Consider the following 17073-nt stretch of genomic DNA (forward strand, 5'->3'; position numbering starts at 1 on the left):
GGACTAAGGATTGCACCACTGCTTTTTGCAGATGATGTGGTTCTAATGGCTTCATCGGTCTGCGACCTTCAGCACTCACTGGATCGGTTCGCAACCCAGTGTGAAGCGGCTGGGATGAGGATCAGCACCTCCAAATCTGACGCCATGGTTCTCAGAAGGAAACCGATGGACTGTCCACTCCAAGTAGGGAATGAGTCCTTACCCCAAGTGAAGGAGTTCAAGTATCTCTGGGTCTTGTTCTCGAGTGAGGGAACAATGGAGCGTGAGATGGGTCGGAGAATCGGAGCAGCGGGAGCGGTATTGCAGTCGCTTTACCGCACCGTTGTGACGAAAAGGGAGCTGAGCCAGAAGGCAAAGCTCTCTGTCTACCGGGCCAGTTTTGTTCCTATCCTCACCTATGGTCATGAAGGATGGGTCATGACCGAAAGAACGAGATCACGGATACAAGCGGCCGAGATGGGTTTTCTGCGCAGGGTGGCTGGTGTCTCCCTTAGGGATAAGGTGAGAAGCTCGGTCATCCGGGAGGGACTCGGAGTTGAACCGCTCCTCCTTCGCGTCGAAATGAGCCAGTTGAGGCTGTTCGGGCACCTAGTTAGGATACCACCTGGGAGGTGTTCCAGGCACGTCCAGCTGGGAAGAGACCAAGGGGTAGACCTGGGACCAGGTGGAGGGATTATATATCTTCGCTGGCCTGGGAGCGCCTTGGGATCCCCCAGTCAGAGCTGGTTGATGTGGCCAGGGAAAAGAAAGTTTGGGGCTCTCTGCTGGAACTGCTACCCCCGCGACCCGACGACAGATAAGCGGGAGAAGATGGATGGATGGATGGTTTTTTCACAACTGTTTTGGGTTCAATCTTTAAAGCAACTTCCGCCCTAATAGAAAATACCAAAAATGTAATCATTTTCAGGATTTTAACCTTTTAAATGCCATTTTGAATACATGAAACCGCTGTTTTTTTTCATGATGAAAACAGAGAAAATTTGTTATTTTCCAAAAAATACATATCTGGGGACTGGCCCTTTTTTTTTTATAACAGTCTTGGATATGTCGAAGATTAGCAACAACATTTATTTTTTTGCATTATTAGTTTTTGCACAAAATCACACAAAAAAGTCACACATTAGTCGTTCGGGACAAAAATGTCCACTTCCAAAAACTGCTCTAAAATGACAACAGATTCATATTTTTTAAAACTGTTTGGGGTTAAATCTTTCAATCAACTTCAGTCCTGATCAAAAATACCAAATGTTAAATTATGTTCAGGATTTTAACCCTTTAACTGCCAGTTTGAAAACATGAATTTGCGTTTTCTATGAAAAACATGCACAAAAAGGCAGTTATTTTCCATATAATAAATGTTGGGGGGGTCGGCTTTTCTTTTTTTTTTAATCACAGTCTTGGATATGTCAAAGATTAGCAACAACATTGATTTTGGTTGATTATTAGTTTTTGCACAAAATCAGATTAAACAGAAACTCACACAAAAATCAACAAAAATAGATTGGGGGGGGGGGGGGGGGGGCGCAACTTCCAACAGGAGTTATTTGGGGGGGCTCTTGGGAAAAAAGGTTGGGAACCACTGCCCTGGACAGTCACCCGGAGTGGAGTGCACCAGCTGGGCGTAAAAAAAGTAGGGCTTAACTCTAACGTCGTCGGGCTTAGCTACGTTCGACTTAGTGATTCAAATTTACACCGAGTGCACCAAGCCTGACTAGTCTCGGGCGTAGCTGCGCCTGGTCTTAAGTTGCGCGTCCACGTGAATACATGCGAAACGGTAATTGTTGCCAAGCAACACACGTCTATATAATTTAACACTCGAACTCCTCCATTCAGAGCAAGCTAAGAATTGAATAACGAATATGGATAACGGAAAGAAGAGAACAAAATATTTTTAGATAGAGAGATTAGAACATTAATTTAAATATATGCAGAGCATAAAAACTTGCTAACTGCCAAATTTAACAATACCATGATAAACAAACACAAACTCGCAGCCTGGAAGTTGATCACTGGTGCGATAAATGACTTGGGTGATGGATACGGACGGTGTAAGAGTGTACTATCCAGAGCCAAAAAGGATGCTTCGGTTCTCAAAAACCCTTCGACCGGCGGAGGCCCTGCTCCAAAAACCTCTCCATACAGCGATATCATTATAGTTACTTTTGGAGAGGATTCCCCCACTTTCACCGGGTTGAATGGGATCGACAGCTCAGAGCCGTCAACCTCAACATTTGAAGAGGTTGACGCAGACGTGTCAGCTGTCACTAGTGGTAAGTAGGGTTGGGTATCGTTTGAATTTCCACGATACTGATTCCGATTCCGATTCTACTTTTCAATTCCGGTTCTTAACGGTTCTCAATTCCGATTCTTTGAGGGGCAGGGTAAAAAAATTATACATGCTTCTTCCACCAAAGAAATTACATTTATTCGAGAAACTTTTACACAGGTTAGTTTACAGTAATATTCACATTAATCAGTCTGTTTATATTCACTGCTATGTAACTGTAACCTGAGAATCACTGAAGCTACAACAGTGCAACAGTCCAACTTTTAAAGGAAACCCCCCCCCCCCCATTTAAAAACTGTTCTTGTTGAGAAAAACAAGCATATCGGCCTTCTCAGGCATACCGGGAAGAAATGTTTGAACATTCTAAAGTAAAATGCTTCAATCTGGTGCAGAATTACTAGAGACTAGATTTAGGGGGTACAACTCTAAACACCCATATGAAAAAGATCGGTTTACATTTTAATAATTAAATAAGTATGTGAACATAACCAATTACCTACCAGAGCCAATAACAAATAAATGTAACCTATTTTATTTTTGTTGTTCATTCATATCTTATTTTACTATTTTATTTATGCATATTTTTGTATCTCTCCAGTTTAAAACGATATGTCTGGTTTACTGTCCTATAGTATACATTGGAATGATTTCAAAACTGTTTTATCCCAATAATTATAAAGGAGTGCCTTGGAAATATGTGTTTGCATAAATTGTGATCAAAACGTTTGATACCCACTGAGATAACTTAGACTAAAGTGAACTATCTAAACACTCAAGAGTCCTTTACCTCACTGAGCTGTAGTTATCAGCCTCTCAGTCTGACTGGAGAAGACTCTCCCTCTACATTATTGTTGAAACATCTTCTTCTAATATCCGTTAGATCAGCTAGCACTAGATGCTAATAACAACAGCGCTGGAACCGGTGCACCCTCCCTTTCTCCCTCGCTCGCTCCCACGCTCACTCGCACTTTGGTTGTGAGCTGCAGGTGCGTGATAAGCCAACATTCCCTATTTTCATCACTTACAGCGCCCATCGTACAGGGCAAATGAAAAGTGTAACCGGGATGAAAAGGGTGTTACATTTACTTAATTATGAATGTTGTTACAGATGTAGCACTGAATTTCGGACTCCAGCTTACAGCTTCCTGCCTACTACCTGCCAAAGACCAGTATAGAGTAGAGATGTTAAGATTCACCGATTCGCATCGGTGCACCGGCATAAACGTTCAAGATGCGAGTGCACCGGTTGAAAGAGTGCACATCGGCTACAGTTTGGGTTAAACCGGGTTGAACTCGCGATGCATCGATTGCGTAGCGTCTTTGCATCGGTAAAAAAACCGATTCATTCATATAAAATCCCCTCATCTTGTCAACGCTCAGCAGAGACGATCTTTGATATTTGCTTCGCCACTACGGAGAACGAGAGTCTCAGTTATCAACACACACGGAAGTTGAGGAGAAAGAGAAACACAGCGCACCGAAAAATACCTACAAATCAAACGTTTGGCAACACTTCGGATTGTTCAAGAAAGACGGTGTAATAGTCATTTATGCTATATAGTTGACCGCAGGTCATGGAGAGTAATAAGGTATCCGTAGACCTTTGTATGAGGTATCTTTATTACTTAACAGGTCTACAGCCATGATACATAGATGCGGACTTGCATACACACAGTATCACTCCGCAGCCGCACCCCATCAGTAACGTCCTGATGTGCGCGGCACTAGTACTACAGACGGTCAACTTGAAAAATCACTCGCAAGTTGTTAACGATGCCGAGCCGCTTTAAAGTACACAAGTAGTACGAGGAACTGAGCGACGCACATAAAGAGGCGACGTGGGGTCTGCGGCTGAAAAGAGAAACCTGAAAGTGAGACATATGAGTTAAATCACTCAGTGAGGTGTTCTGTCAGAGAGAGGTGTTTAGCTTACAGCAGCCTGTGACGGCCAATAATAATTTAAATGTCTTCCTTAATGTAAGAAGTTATGAAATACCTGTTTGTGAAAGGTTATTTGTTTTCTTTATTGTTCAGATAGAAACCACTGCTTTCTGCTCTCTGGTGAGTTAGCCTCTGAGTGTTAAGCACATCAGGCTGGCAGCTGTATGGGCATTGCTCTATGGTAGCTGTTATTTGCACATTGTTAATCATGAGCAATGCATCCTTACATTGTTTAACTGTGAGGTGTTATACAATTGTACTCTGGAGAGCTTTTAAAGGTAAAAAAATAAACGGCATGATGGGATGTGCAGTACCAAATATGTAAAGCACTTTTTTGTTAATGTATGATTTGCTGCATATAAGGAATAAAACAAAAATCCTCTGTCGTACCATATTGAAGTATCATTATTTTTGCATCGTGTTGAATCGTATCGTATCGCCCCGAATCGCATAATGTTGAATCAAATCGTATCGAACTGTATCGCAACAGGGGTGAATCGTATCGTATCGCATCGCCTGGTGTTTCAAAGGTATCGTTAATGTATCGTATCGTGGCAACGTATCGAGATGCGCATCGCATCGGCCTCAGTGATGGAGATGCACATCCCTAGTATAGAGGAATGTTAAGCCCTCCCACTATTTTCCAAGAGGGCGTTGCCAGATTTTCCATTTCAGGTTTTAACCAGGAGATGGCGCTTCATTCACAAATACAGAAAGACAAGTTTCATGGACTTTCAGTTGTGTTTTGAAGAGCATTTGAACACATCAATATTTTAGATCAACTAAAGTATATATAATCTTGTAATTCAATAATATATAGTCTTTATATATGAAATAATCATAATGTAAATGTTTACATTACACTTCTTTATTTGTTATGCTCATACTTTAACCTTTACAATCGTTTGCTTTAATATGCAGTATATTTTTGTGTTTGCTTCCTCCTGCTCCCTTTCGGACACATACTGTATGATTTATTATTATTATTAATATGAAGATATTATTAAGATAAGATAAGATGTTACTTTATTGATTGAACATTTTAGTTTAGAATGTGCTGTCCCACGGTAATTCAGAAGGCTCACAGGTCACATTCCGACCATTATTTAAAACAATAGGTGCTTTCACACCTTCTACAGTTTGATTTGTATAGAGGGAGCTCTGTCAGTTTTCGAATTACCCATTTGCTTTCGGGGAGTCCTATTTTTCAGAGCACATCCTGCTACTAAATATGTCACACGCACGCTCTGTTGACTGGCGCAGCAGCGCGGATACGATCAATTGCTATAAAAAAACTCTTTTACTAATACAGACGGTGTCACTATGCCGGCGGATGTGGCCGTTGTTGAAGCCTCTTCAGGCTCCGCATCGGCAGGCCTCTCTCTCGGTGTGGAGCTGTCAAGCTCGACCCTAACGCCGCTTACAGCCGACCAAATAAAAGTTGTTTTCCGTTCACGTTGTCATTTTTAGACTCCTTCGCTTCTTTGCTTGTGAATCCAAAAGCTGTGACGCTTGGCTGTTTTCGTTTTGCCATATTTTTTTATTACACAGCCAGAGTTAAAAAATATATCAATTTGAACATTTCAAATACCGCGCCGGCATCACCGCCATAACCATAGCAACGTAAGTAAGAATGCAGTGCCGCCACGTACAGATGGCAACACCCAGACATATTCACAAATATAAAACAAATATTCAGAAACTGTAATGAACAATAACTATTATTTATTTCAAGAACTGTTATTTACAGAAACTCAACATTTCTAATCTGTGTGACACAAATATGCACGATTGTTTTGGGCTCCCCCTATTTATCTCAAAGTCAGCCTTCAGGGGAGCTCCCTCCCTCTTCGGGGGAGCCAAGCTCCCCCTAGCTCCCCCCCATTTTGAACAGTGTCTGTGGCTGAATGGCCAGCGATTAGGTGCGGCGCATTTATCATAGGTGATCAGAGCTAACTGCCTGCCGTCAGATTTCATTTAAAAAACAGATCTGATTTTAAGACTATTTCTGCGCTCATAAAGAATGATAAGAATAAGAATAATGCGTATTGAACTGGTTTAATTAATTAGTGAGTTTATTTAACACTAGAACCGCCAATCGGGTCAATTTGTGTGATGCGTTGTTGTGTGTGTGCAATGTAACTTTTTTTCAATAAAATATTAAAGTCTCCCAGTCCGTGACTTTTCCTGAAAGTGTGTTATGTAGCACCCTATGTTGTTAAAAATTGCATTCTAATAGCGGGATTTGACGGGTTTAGGTAGGCCTATACAAAAACCTCTGGCGGTTCTAGTGTTAAGGTAATTAGGTACAGTAGAAGCCCTTTTTTATCAGTAACGAATTTAGCAGTTGAACATAAAAGTCAACTAACTGAGGGTCACTTGCAATTACAGTGTTGTGTCTAACTGCAAGCTTGTCACTCAGAGTAACCTACAGTTAATTTAGCTGCTGGAGAAGAAAGATCAAGGGGGGAGGGGGGCAGAGAGCTGTGGTTGATGGGCCATTAGTTGTGTAAATACACAGCTGAGAGCTGCCGTTTCATTCAGACTGTTTAAAAAACTGTAACAACGGACTATTTTTCTTAGCGGATGCATGTCAATTTAAATCAATACATACAACTATTTTTTAAATCAATACATACAACAATTTTTTTAATCAATAAAAACATTTTCTAAATCCATAAAAGCATTTCAATTAATATTGGGAGTCATGTCGTTACTTTGTTGAGAATGTGGCCGTGTATAAGCGGGATAATTTGCAGCGACTTGTTCCTTATGGGGAAAATAACACCCGTCATGTGTGTGTAGAGGTGTGTGTGGTTAAAACACTTTCATGAAGTGAAGGAATTTCCTTCTATAAAACAGCTGTGGGCAGCAGTGAGTGTCACGGACATGAATTCATAGATCAAGGCAGACTGGTGCACACACTCTCCTGTCCTGCCAGGCGACAACGCCCGTTCTAAGCCGTGTCCCTCACTCCTCACATCCCAAGCATCCCCAAAAAGTGTATTATGTTGTTACATCGTTTCAGATGTTATGTTTCAGTTGTGCTCTGTCTATGTTCATTGATGCAAACTTGTCACCTTTCGGCGAAATTCGCCGTTTTGAATCCAAAATAAGTCGTTTGTGTGATTCATGTAGATCTACAATACAAATATTTTTGGGGTATGTGGGGGGCTGGGACCCAGAGTAATCTGCGGCCGTGAGCTGTTATGTGCCATCATGACACGCATGGTGTTCTTTTTTTATATATTATAATGAAGTACGAGCTGTGTGCTCGAGTCTTCCTGCCTGTCGGCTCTGCTCATGGATGTATAATAAGGCTCTGCTGCTCCGAGATGATGGTCTAGCTTCAGCAGCTACATTACCTACGGGTGCGTTCGTTAATATTAACTGTGCGTCCGGAGGAGTCACTGTGGCACAGACTGGACCGCTCGTGAACAGCTGTTAGAACGGGCCGTTCAGGTGTTCAGAGCAGAGCTCCCTGTCGGAGCGGCAGAGCGTGATGTGAACTGAAAAGTTTTTCTGTGGCAATATTATTTAAGGAATCGTTGAGCTAGCTAGCTAGCATACATTGTCACTATCTGCTAACGTTAGCTTTAGCCTTCTATTTCTAATAGTTTTTTTCATAGGCTATAAACAGAGGTGATATAAGTATATATTGTACTTGAGTAAAAGTAGAAGTACTCAGATCTTGTACTTGAGTAAAAGTAGAAGTACTCAGGTCTTGTACTTGAGTAAAAGTAGAAGTACTCAGATCTTGTACTTGAGTAAAAGTAGAAGCACACAGATCTTGTACTAGAGTAAAAGTAGAAGTACTCAAATCTTGTACTTGAGTAAAAGTAGAAGCACTCGGGTCTTGTACTTGAGTAAAAGTAGAAGCACACAGATATTGTACTAGAGTAAAAGTAGAAGTACTCAGGTCTTGTACTTGAGTAAAAGTAGAAGTACTCAGATCTTGTACTTGAGTAAAAGTAATAGTCCCAGAGTGTAGGAATACTCTGTTACAGTAAAAGTCCTGCATTCAAAATGTTCCTCAAGTAAAAGTAGAAAAGTATTATCATCAAAATATAGTGAAAGTAGCGACAGTAAAAGTAGTCATTGTGCAGATTGGTCCATTTCAGAATAATAGATATGATATGTTTTATAATGATTGATCATGAAAGTGTTCTCAAAGCTGCTAAAGGTGCAGCTAGTTTGAATGACTTTGTATACTGCAGGGTAGCTTGTGGATTTACTCCAGGTGGAACTAAAGTCTGATTTAACACTTGATTATATTTCACTTAATTAATCCAGATCTGTGAAGTAACTAAAGGTATTAAATACATGTAGTGGAGTCAAAGTACACCATGTACCTCTGAACTGTAGTGGAGTAGAAGAACAAAGTAGCAAAACATTGAAATACTTAAATAAAGTACAAGTATCTCAAAATTGTGCCCAAGTATAGTACTTGTTGAGTTTATGAACTTAGTTACTTTACACCATGTGGCTATAAAGATAAAAAGACTTAAGCCTTGCACAGAGGCATGAAAATACATTTTCAAAATGCTCAACAGTGCTGCCAAAATTATAAACTGACTGCTCCACAATTTGAAATAAATGCTTTTATATATTTCTATTATGTGACTCTTTGGCGTTTCTGTTATTATTAACACTGCTGCTTTAGTTGTTCTGACTGCTAAAATCCTCTGTCATTCCGTGGGGTGGGGGAGCCGGGGGCTCGGATCCTTGTCACCTTTTTCATACCTGATGAGTTTGCATCCCTGTATGTTAAAAAGCCTCAGTCACCTTAATTCATGTAATAAAAACATCTCAGGTCAGTAACACTCAAAGCTAAATGTGCAATACCATGTTCAGCTATGTTACTATTTATAATGTTATTGTTGTTACATCAGAAGATGTACATATTGAAATGATTTCTTAACTTTCAGTAGGCTATTTTTTACAATGTGTGTTTGAAGGATTTATTAAATTACAATGAATATTATCATTGTTGAAGGCTTTTAGAGAAGGGTGAACTATAAGCCTGAATTACATAACATGTTATACCTAAAAACATAAAAGCCACAATAAATAAATCACAATTATTCTAGTTATTTTTAACTCCCGTATTGCTTTCAACCCACCAGCTTTTATGGTGTTGTTACGTCACTAACTGTAAGCTTGTCACATACAGTCTATGGTCACTCAGAGTAACCTACAGTTAATTTAGCTGCTGGAGAAGAAAGATCAGGGGGGGAGGGGGGAAGAGAGCTGTGGTTGATGGGCCATTAGTTGTGTAAATACACAGCTGAGAACTGCCGTTTCATTCAGACTTTTTAAAAAACTGTAACAACGGACTATTTTTCTTCGCGGATAAATGTCAATTTAAATCAATACATACAACTATTTTTTAAATCAATAAAAACATTTTCTAAATCCATAAAAGCATTTCAATTAATATTGGGAGTCATGTCGTTACTTTGTTGAGAATGTGGCCATGTAATAAGCGGGATAATTTGAAGCGACTTGTTCCTTATGGGGAAAATAACACCCTTCATCCAGATGAGGATCCCTCCGCTATACTTTGGGATCCTGATCGACCGACGAAGCTCCATTAAAATATACATATTTTTGGTGAATTACTGAGTTTAGGCACGTTAATAACGTTTTAATGAAGTTGAATACAGTATATTCATATGTGTCTGTGATTTCATGTCAATTCGGCGAACATAAACATAAATGATCGTGGTGAAGATGATGATTAAATTAGGATTAAAAATCGAGAGCCGGGCTGCATTTCCTCCCGTTCGTTTTTTTCGAATAACAACATTATTTTGTTAAATAACAACATGGTGATGTTTTGTAAATGATTACATGTCTCTTATTTAGCACAGTAGTATGATATCCGTGACATATGGATCTTAACAAAGTTCCGCTGTACATCCAGCATACTGTATCTGACTTTATTTCACATGAGCTCCAGTGTGGAACCCCACTGCACCCCCTGGTGGATCAATGATCCATTGCAGCTGGCTTCATTATAATTACATTTATCTATCACGGGGGCAGTCTCAAGTCAAGCTGGAGGTTTTCCCTTGAGCGAGGGCAGATCACGTACCAATCACGGCCCTCGCGTTTCAAACTGTCTGAAATGAATCCCTACATCTGTACATCAAGGCCGGAAATTGGAATGAGCAGCAATGGTCAAAACATTTTTTTCCCCTCCCAGAGCTGTCAGCGCAGCGCCTCCACAGATCTGGCGCCCTCGGCGAACATCTATAACGCCAGTGCGACGGGCCGGCCCTGGTCCCAGGAAGTGTAGGTACAACGCTACATATCGAAAAGCGGAACCGAAATTCACATTTCTAAATGATGCCGCTGGAATCGAAATGTTGGAATACTAGTGGTAAGTCATTAATAGAGTAAAATCACCCTACATTATCTATATAAACATGTGTCACGGGGGGTGAGACATCACGGCTAGTAAGATAACAATTAGCAATCGCGGGAGTTGATAGCAACTGACAATAACTGACAGTAACTTGCCATTTTACAGACTCAGAGGACCACAGAGAAGAGGGAAGTCCCTCACCCACAGCATCAGCAATGACTCAAAAGGAATCACAAATGGCCACAACCCGAAAGAGAGAGAGGGATCTGTCAGAGCAACAGCGGGAAGTGACGGAGAAAAAATCGTTTGTGTGGAGGTGGAGACCGTAAAATTGAGAACAGAACACGAGAACATTGAGCTGGAGAAGGAGAAATTGAGACTCCAAATTATAATTCTTCAGAATCAGCTAATAATCACTGAAGAAGACAATGTGTTCACCATTCTGTAATCATATCTGTTGTACTTGTTTTTTATCTCAATTTCATGCTAATGGTCCTCCAAAATGTTGTTATTTAATGTTCTTGTGTGTGTTCTTTGAATAAAATAGGCCTAATGAAAATATGTGGTCACAATGGGAGCTTATTGAAATGCAATTGCAAAAAAACAGCGTTCAAATATATAGGTCTATAGGTTGTTTATTATGTGATTGCGGGTAAGTCGTCCACTGATATCTTCACGGATGCCAGCAGGAGCCACAGGGTTCTCATCCACCTCCAGTGCCAATTCTCCTTGCATCGGAAGGGGGATTCTCTTTTTCACACAGATGTTGTGCAGCACCGCAGTGGCAGCAATGATCACGCAGACGCGCTCAGGGTGCATTCGCATTTCACTGTGGAGGCAGTGAAACCTACACAAAAAAGCAAAAAACAATTTAGCCTATATCTACATTAAAAGGCTGGCCTTTTATATGTTATAAAAATGACTTACTAACCTACGTTTGGGCACTCCAATGCAGCGCTCTACAATGTTCCTCGTTTGTGTATGCTTCTCGTTATAGCGGCGCTCTTGTGCAGTTCTCTCTGCGATGACAGGTGTCATTAGCAGTGGCGGCCGGCCCATAGGGGCGCTAGGGGCGCCGCCCCCCCTCTTTCCACATGTTTGATTGTCATTCAAAGTTAAAAATAAAAATATATATTTAAAAAATATATTTAATTTTTTTTATTTATAATTTTCATGAACAAGGTACATATTATATAGTTGGTATCAGTAAAATGTATAATCTACAATAAAATCTCGTTTAAAATTGTTTTACGATGTCTAAAGTTACTGATAAGTCACATGTTTCCTGCCTGGCCGCAGTGTGTATCATTACCCTCTCTCGTCCGGGCGGTAAGAAAGAGCCCTCAGCCAGAGCAGCAGCAGCCAACAAGCTGACTGTTGCTATCTGTAAACTATGCCGCCAAAACATAATTTCAGCCAATCAGCGTCGTCAGATCTGATGCTCAAAGGGCGCCCTGTCAGCGCCCTGGCCTGTGTGTCTGTGAGTTGTTTAGACTCGTATCCAAGGTGAAGCCCTCTCAGACTTTGAGTTGCGCGCGCTGCTAAAGAGACGCGCTACCATGGAAACCAAACAATGGTGTAGCTGAATTAAAGTCAGAGTGGAAACAGTCGTGAGTAAATCTGACACACACACACACACACACACACACACACACACACACACACACACACACACACACACACACACACACACACACACACACACACACACACACACACACACACACACACACACATAATGTTCATAATTAGTCTCCTGATTTTAAATGGGAATTAAATAATTTGAGTGTTCCCAAAGCACCAGTGTTCTGCAGTTTGTGTGGGCATACTGTACTGTTGCACAGTTTTGGAAGATTCATAGCTAACCACACTGAAGATGATGGATTATCTCATATTTTTAAGCCACAATTTGTCCTCCCCCCCTCTAACATCACCAGAAGTCATAATTTAAGGGGTCATTTCTCAAAAATGTCTTCCGAGGAATGATCCCCTGGACCGCCCTAGTATGGTTTGGTCACCATTTCCATAGCCCCACCAAAAATATTTTCCACCAGCCACCACTGGTCATTAGCCAGCGCTTCAGAGGTTATCCACTGTCTCCGAGAAGAAGACCATTCACTCTCCCTGCCTCAAATTCCCATTGAAGGGCGCTCTCTCTCAGGATGCGAGCATCATGGGTCGACCCAGGCCATCTTGCAACGAAGTCAACAATGCCTATGTCCGAGTTGCACATAATTTGAACATTTATAGAATGGTAAGCCTTTCTATTAACATACAAATACTCATGTTCAGAGGGGGCCTGAATGCGAACATGAGTACCGTCGATGCATCCGACAATACCAGGTATACCTGATTTTAACGAAAAATCTTGCCTGGATTTCGCTGCTTCTTCTTGTGTGGGTAGGTGCATAAAGTTCCTAAGGCGGTGTTGGAGGGCCAATGAAACTTGTCTAATAGCCCGACATGCAGTTGTGCGATGAACATTAATCATGTCTCCCACAGTATTTTGAAAGGCCCCCTGAGCGCTATCAGCAGCGCAGCGTTTCGGTCTGATCCGTGCTGGAGTTGAGGGGAAATCTTCTCGATTAAATCAAAAAGGGCTTGTCTGCCGAATTGAAACCTCTTTATCAGTTCACTGTCCGAATAGATGTCCAGTGGGTTTGTTCGATCATGGACGACTCTTTCTCTTCTTAATGCCCTTTCATTGTTAAACCTGTAAACAAGACGCCCTGCCATTGTTAATATCCTTCTTGCCTGTTTTACGTTACTATGGATACTAGTCTGTCTTTCCGATTTACGCCTGCTCCATAGTAGGCGTAAAAGTTACACCCGGGCGCAACGCATACAGGGCTTAAGTCTAAGTGGTGCACTAGTCATAACTTTAGTTTGGTCTTAACCTTCGGTTCTACGTCGGACGTAGAGTTACGACCAGCTTACGCCCAGCTGGTGCACTCTAGAGATGGGCGAGTCCTGATTCATCCGGATCATTAACCCGGATCCTAGAAATGAGCTGGTCGTGACGAGTCTCCCATCTCCATTAACCCGAGTCCTTTGAGTCCTACAACTGGTGTGACTTACAAATTAAAACTATCAATTGCGTCACTCGCTACTCTCTTTATAACATGTAAAATAGCATTACAACGTACCCCAGTCCATCTGCCTACCCTTTAGCAAGTAGGATAGCTTCCAGAAGTTATGCACGAGTCAACAGCAGACTCAGAGATTCGCAAATCCTGACTCCCTGTGCAAAACATAGCAGACTCGTGCGGACTCAGAGCCGTAACCGTATAGCAGCAGATCCAGAGATCCAGCAGACTCGTCCTCATGCACGAGTCAACAGCAGACTTGATTAGCCAAATCACAAAATAACCCTTTTTTTTTGTGATCAACATTTTTTATTAAAGCAAAAGGCACTGTGTAGCGGAGGTTAATATAACGTCAGTTTAATATGCTCGTGAAATGCAACAACTTTTCGGTTTCACCGGTAGGATTTCTACTGTCTTGGTGATGCTGACTCATATGACTCAAAGGACTCGTATGATCCGGATCTCTTCAATGACTGACTCATAAGACTCCGAGTCCATAAAAGGATCCGGATGTGCCCTCTCTAGTTCACTCCACTCCTGATTCGTACTTGTAATTTATTTTATCTATAGCCAATCAGATGTCTCCTCCAGTCTAAGCCAATCACATGAGCGCGCCCCCACGAGGGTATGATTTGCTTAATTTACGTATTTTACGCTGTCTGGACTCCGGAGCTGACATTCTTATTATACATCAATGGAGCTGACAGGTCAACTTCAACACGGCGTCTAGCACAAGTGTTTTACTTTTCTAAGCTTGAGTTTATTTTCTGTACCAACAGGTGGTGATCTTTAGGTACACAATCTAATCTATAGTTAATTACATATCGCCTCTTACCAAACAGAACATTTGGACTTTTAAAGTCACCTTATATTTTAAGTGATTCAGAACAGACAATATGCATTTACGTGTTTACTTCATTTCAAAATAAATACTTTGAAGAACTTCGTTTGTGATTGTTTACCCCGCCCTGATTGTTTCCACCTGTGCCCCCTTACCTTGTGGGTATATATTGTCTTAGTCTCCACCTGTCCTGTGCCAATTTGTCTCTTCTCATGACTCAATATACCAGCGTACCCTCAAGCCTGTTCCATGTTATTATTTTTGTTTCAAGCTCCATTAGGAAGTATTTAGTTTTTCCACGAAAGACTGATTTTTTGTTCTCTGTTTTTGTCACTGTGAAAAACCCAGTAAAGTACTTTATTTTTGCAACCATCTGAGTCTGAGTTGTGCATTTGGGTTCATGCCTCTGAGTTCACCCCTTGACACTAATATGTTGTTTTATGTGTACTTGTATGTGTAGATTATGTACTTGAAGATAGCAGACAACAACCGGGCTGACACCCACTTGTGTAATATGTTGTTTTATGTGTACTTGTATGTGTAGATTATGTACTTGAAGATAGCAGACAACAACCGGGCTGACACCCACTTGTGTTTCTTCAATGAAGCTGTGAACGAGCACGGGTTTCCTCTGAGGTATTCACATTATTTCATATGTAATCATAAGTGTAATTGCGGACCTTTCCATCAAATTTAGATGTTCCCCTCCAATGGCTGCATCAGTGAAGACCACTTTACTTATTATTGATGGGACTCATTCATTGCAAATATTGTCTTGCTTTACTGTTAGTTTGAAGAGGCAATCTGAACATATACTTGGACCAATAAGTTAAAACAATTGCCATTATAAACTGTACCTTTCCAGGCCACAAAACTGCTGTCGGACACAGCCATATCAATTGTTAATTCTATGTGAGCCCCTCACATATGACAATATATAAGCTACATGTCAGATTTTCCCATCCCTCAGCTGAGATTCATGTACTGTACACAAATATGAAAATATAATCTATTCACAAGCTGATGTGAACCATCCCTCATTCAATTGTGGAAGATAACTCGAGGTTTAATAAAGTGAAAGAGAACTCTTAAGGGTTACAGTTAACCTGTTTAGCCCGAGAGCCTCCGGTACCGGGGGCTCCCGCAACATCTTACAAGAAACAGCGTCTGGGGGCTTCTTAATATTTAAAAACCTATGAATGTCTTATACTCAAATAACGGGAAAAAAAACTCAGCTACCTGACGATACGAGCCATTTTTACCGAAACAAAACACAAGTCTCACAAGAATCGTTAGCATTAGCCCTTTGTGAAAACGGGCTGATGCTACTTCTGGTGCTAACTAGCAAAAACAATCTTTAAAACTTAATATGTTCTGCACAAACTACATATCATCTGAAAGCTGATACTCCACAGATTATTTTGTGATAAGTATCATCACTGTAGGACTCAAACTCACTGAGCTAGCAGCCAGAACAGAGCAAAAAAACAACAACAGTTGTCTAAACCATAACAATAATTATTTTTTACCGTTGCTGTTTTTTGATCAAAAGTCGTGTTCAAGGGAATAAAAACGCTGCTCAAGGTTAATCCAGGTCTGCCAACACTCACGCATTGAGCGTGAGTCACGCAATTGACCCATATGTCACGCACTCATGCCACACTTGCCTTTCCTCACGTTAACTTTTCGTCCAAAATAAATGTATATAAATATAAAAATAAAGTGAAGGAACAGCAAACCGAGCGGTCTACGAAATGAGACGATCTTCTGGCTTAGTTCAGTAAAGTTGGAACGATATTGGGAGATTCTAATTTCACGGATCAATAACTCATGAACAAAACGTTATTCAGACACAAATGACGTCTCCTAAGTACCGTGGTAAGGTTGACAATGACTACAATCACATTTTGATCAACAAAAAAAAGCCAATACGCGCCTTCCTCCGAGCTGGACACATTACATCGGTCTCTATCCGCAGCCGGAGAAGAAACGAGTGCTCAGGGACCGTCTGCAAGTGCAACTCCAAAAAAAGAGAATACAATAATATTCAATCACTATTATACTGCTTATTACTACCAAACTCACTACACACATCAATAGTCTCCTGGTGGTCATACTACAGCAAGGAGTTTGGAAGAATATGCTTTTGAATAATTTTGGGGAATATTTATAATGTAACATCATCAATAAATATGGCATCATCTTAAATAACTTTACTATTATACAGTATATTTCTACCAATCTCACTATTTGCATTGTTGTTGTTAGCATCTGGTTAGCTTAACGGATATTAAAAGCTGTTTCTCAAACAATGAGAGGGAGAGCTCTCTCCTGTCAGACTGAGAAAGATAACTACAGGACAGTGAGGTAAGGGACTCTCTGAGTGTTTAGATAGTTAACTTTAGTCTAGTTATCTCAGTGGGTCTCAAACGTTTTGGTCACCATTTATGAGAATAAATGAAAAACAGTTATGAAATATTATGTGACAGTAAAACAAGAATACAGTTTAAAAGGTGAGTGATTTGTAAAATATCCATAAAGAAAAAGA

This window comes from Notothenia rossii (assembly GCF_949606895.1).
Source record: "Notothenia rossii genome assembly, chromosome: 3".
Lineage (NCBI taxonomy): Eukaryota > Metazoa > Chordata > Actinopteri > Perciformes > Nototheniidae > Notothenia > Notothenia rossii.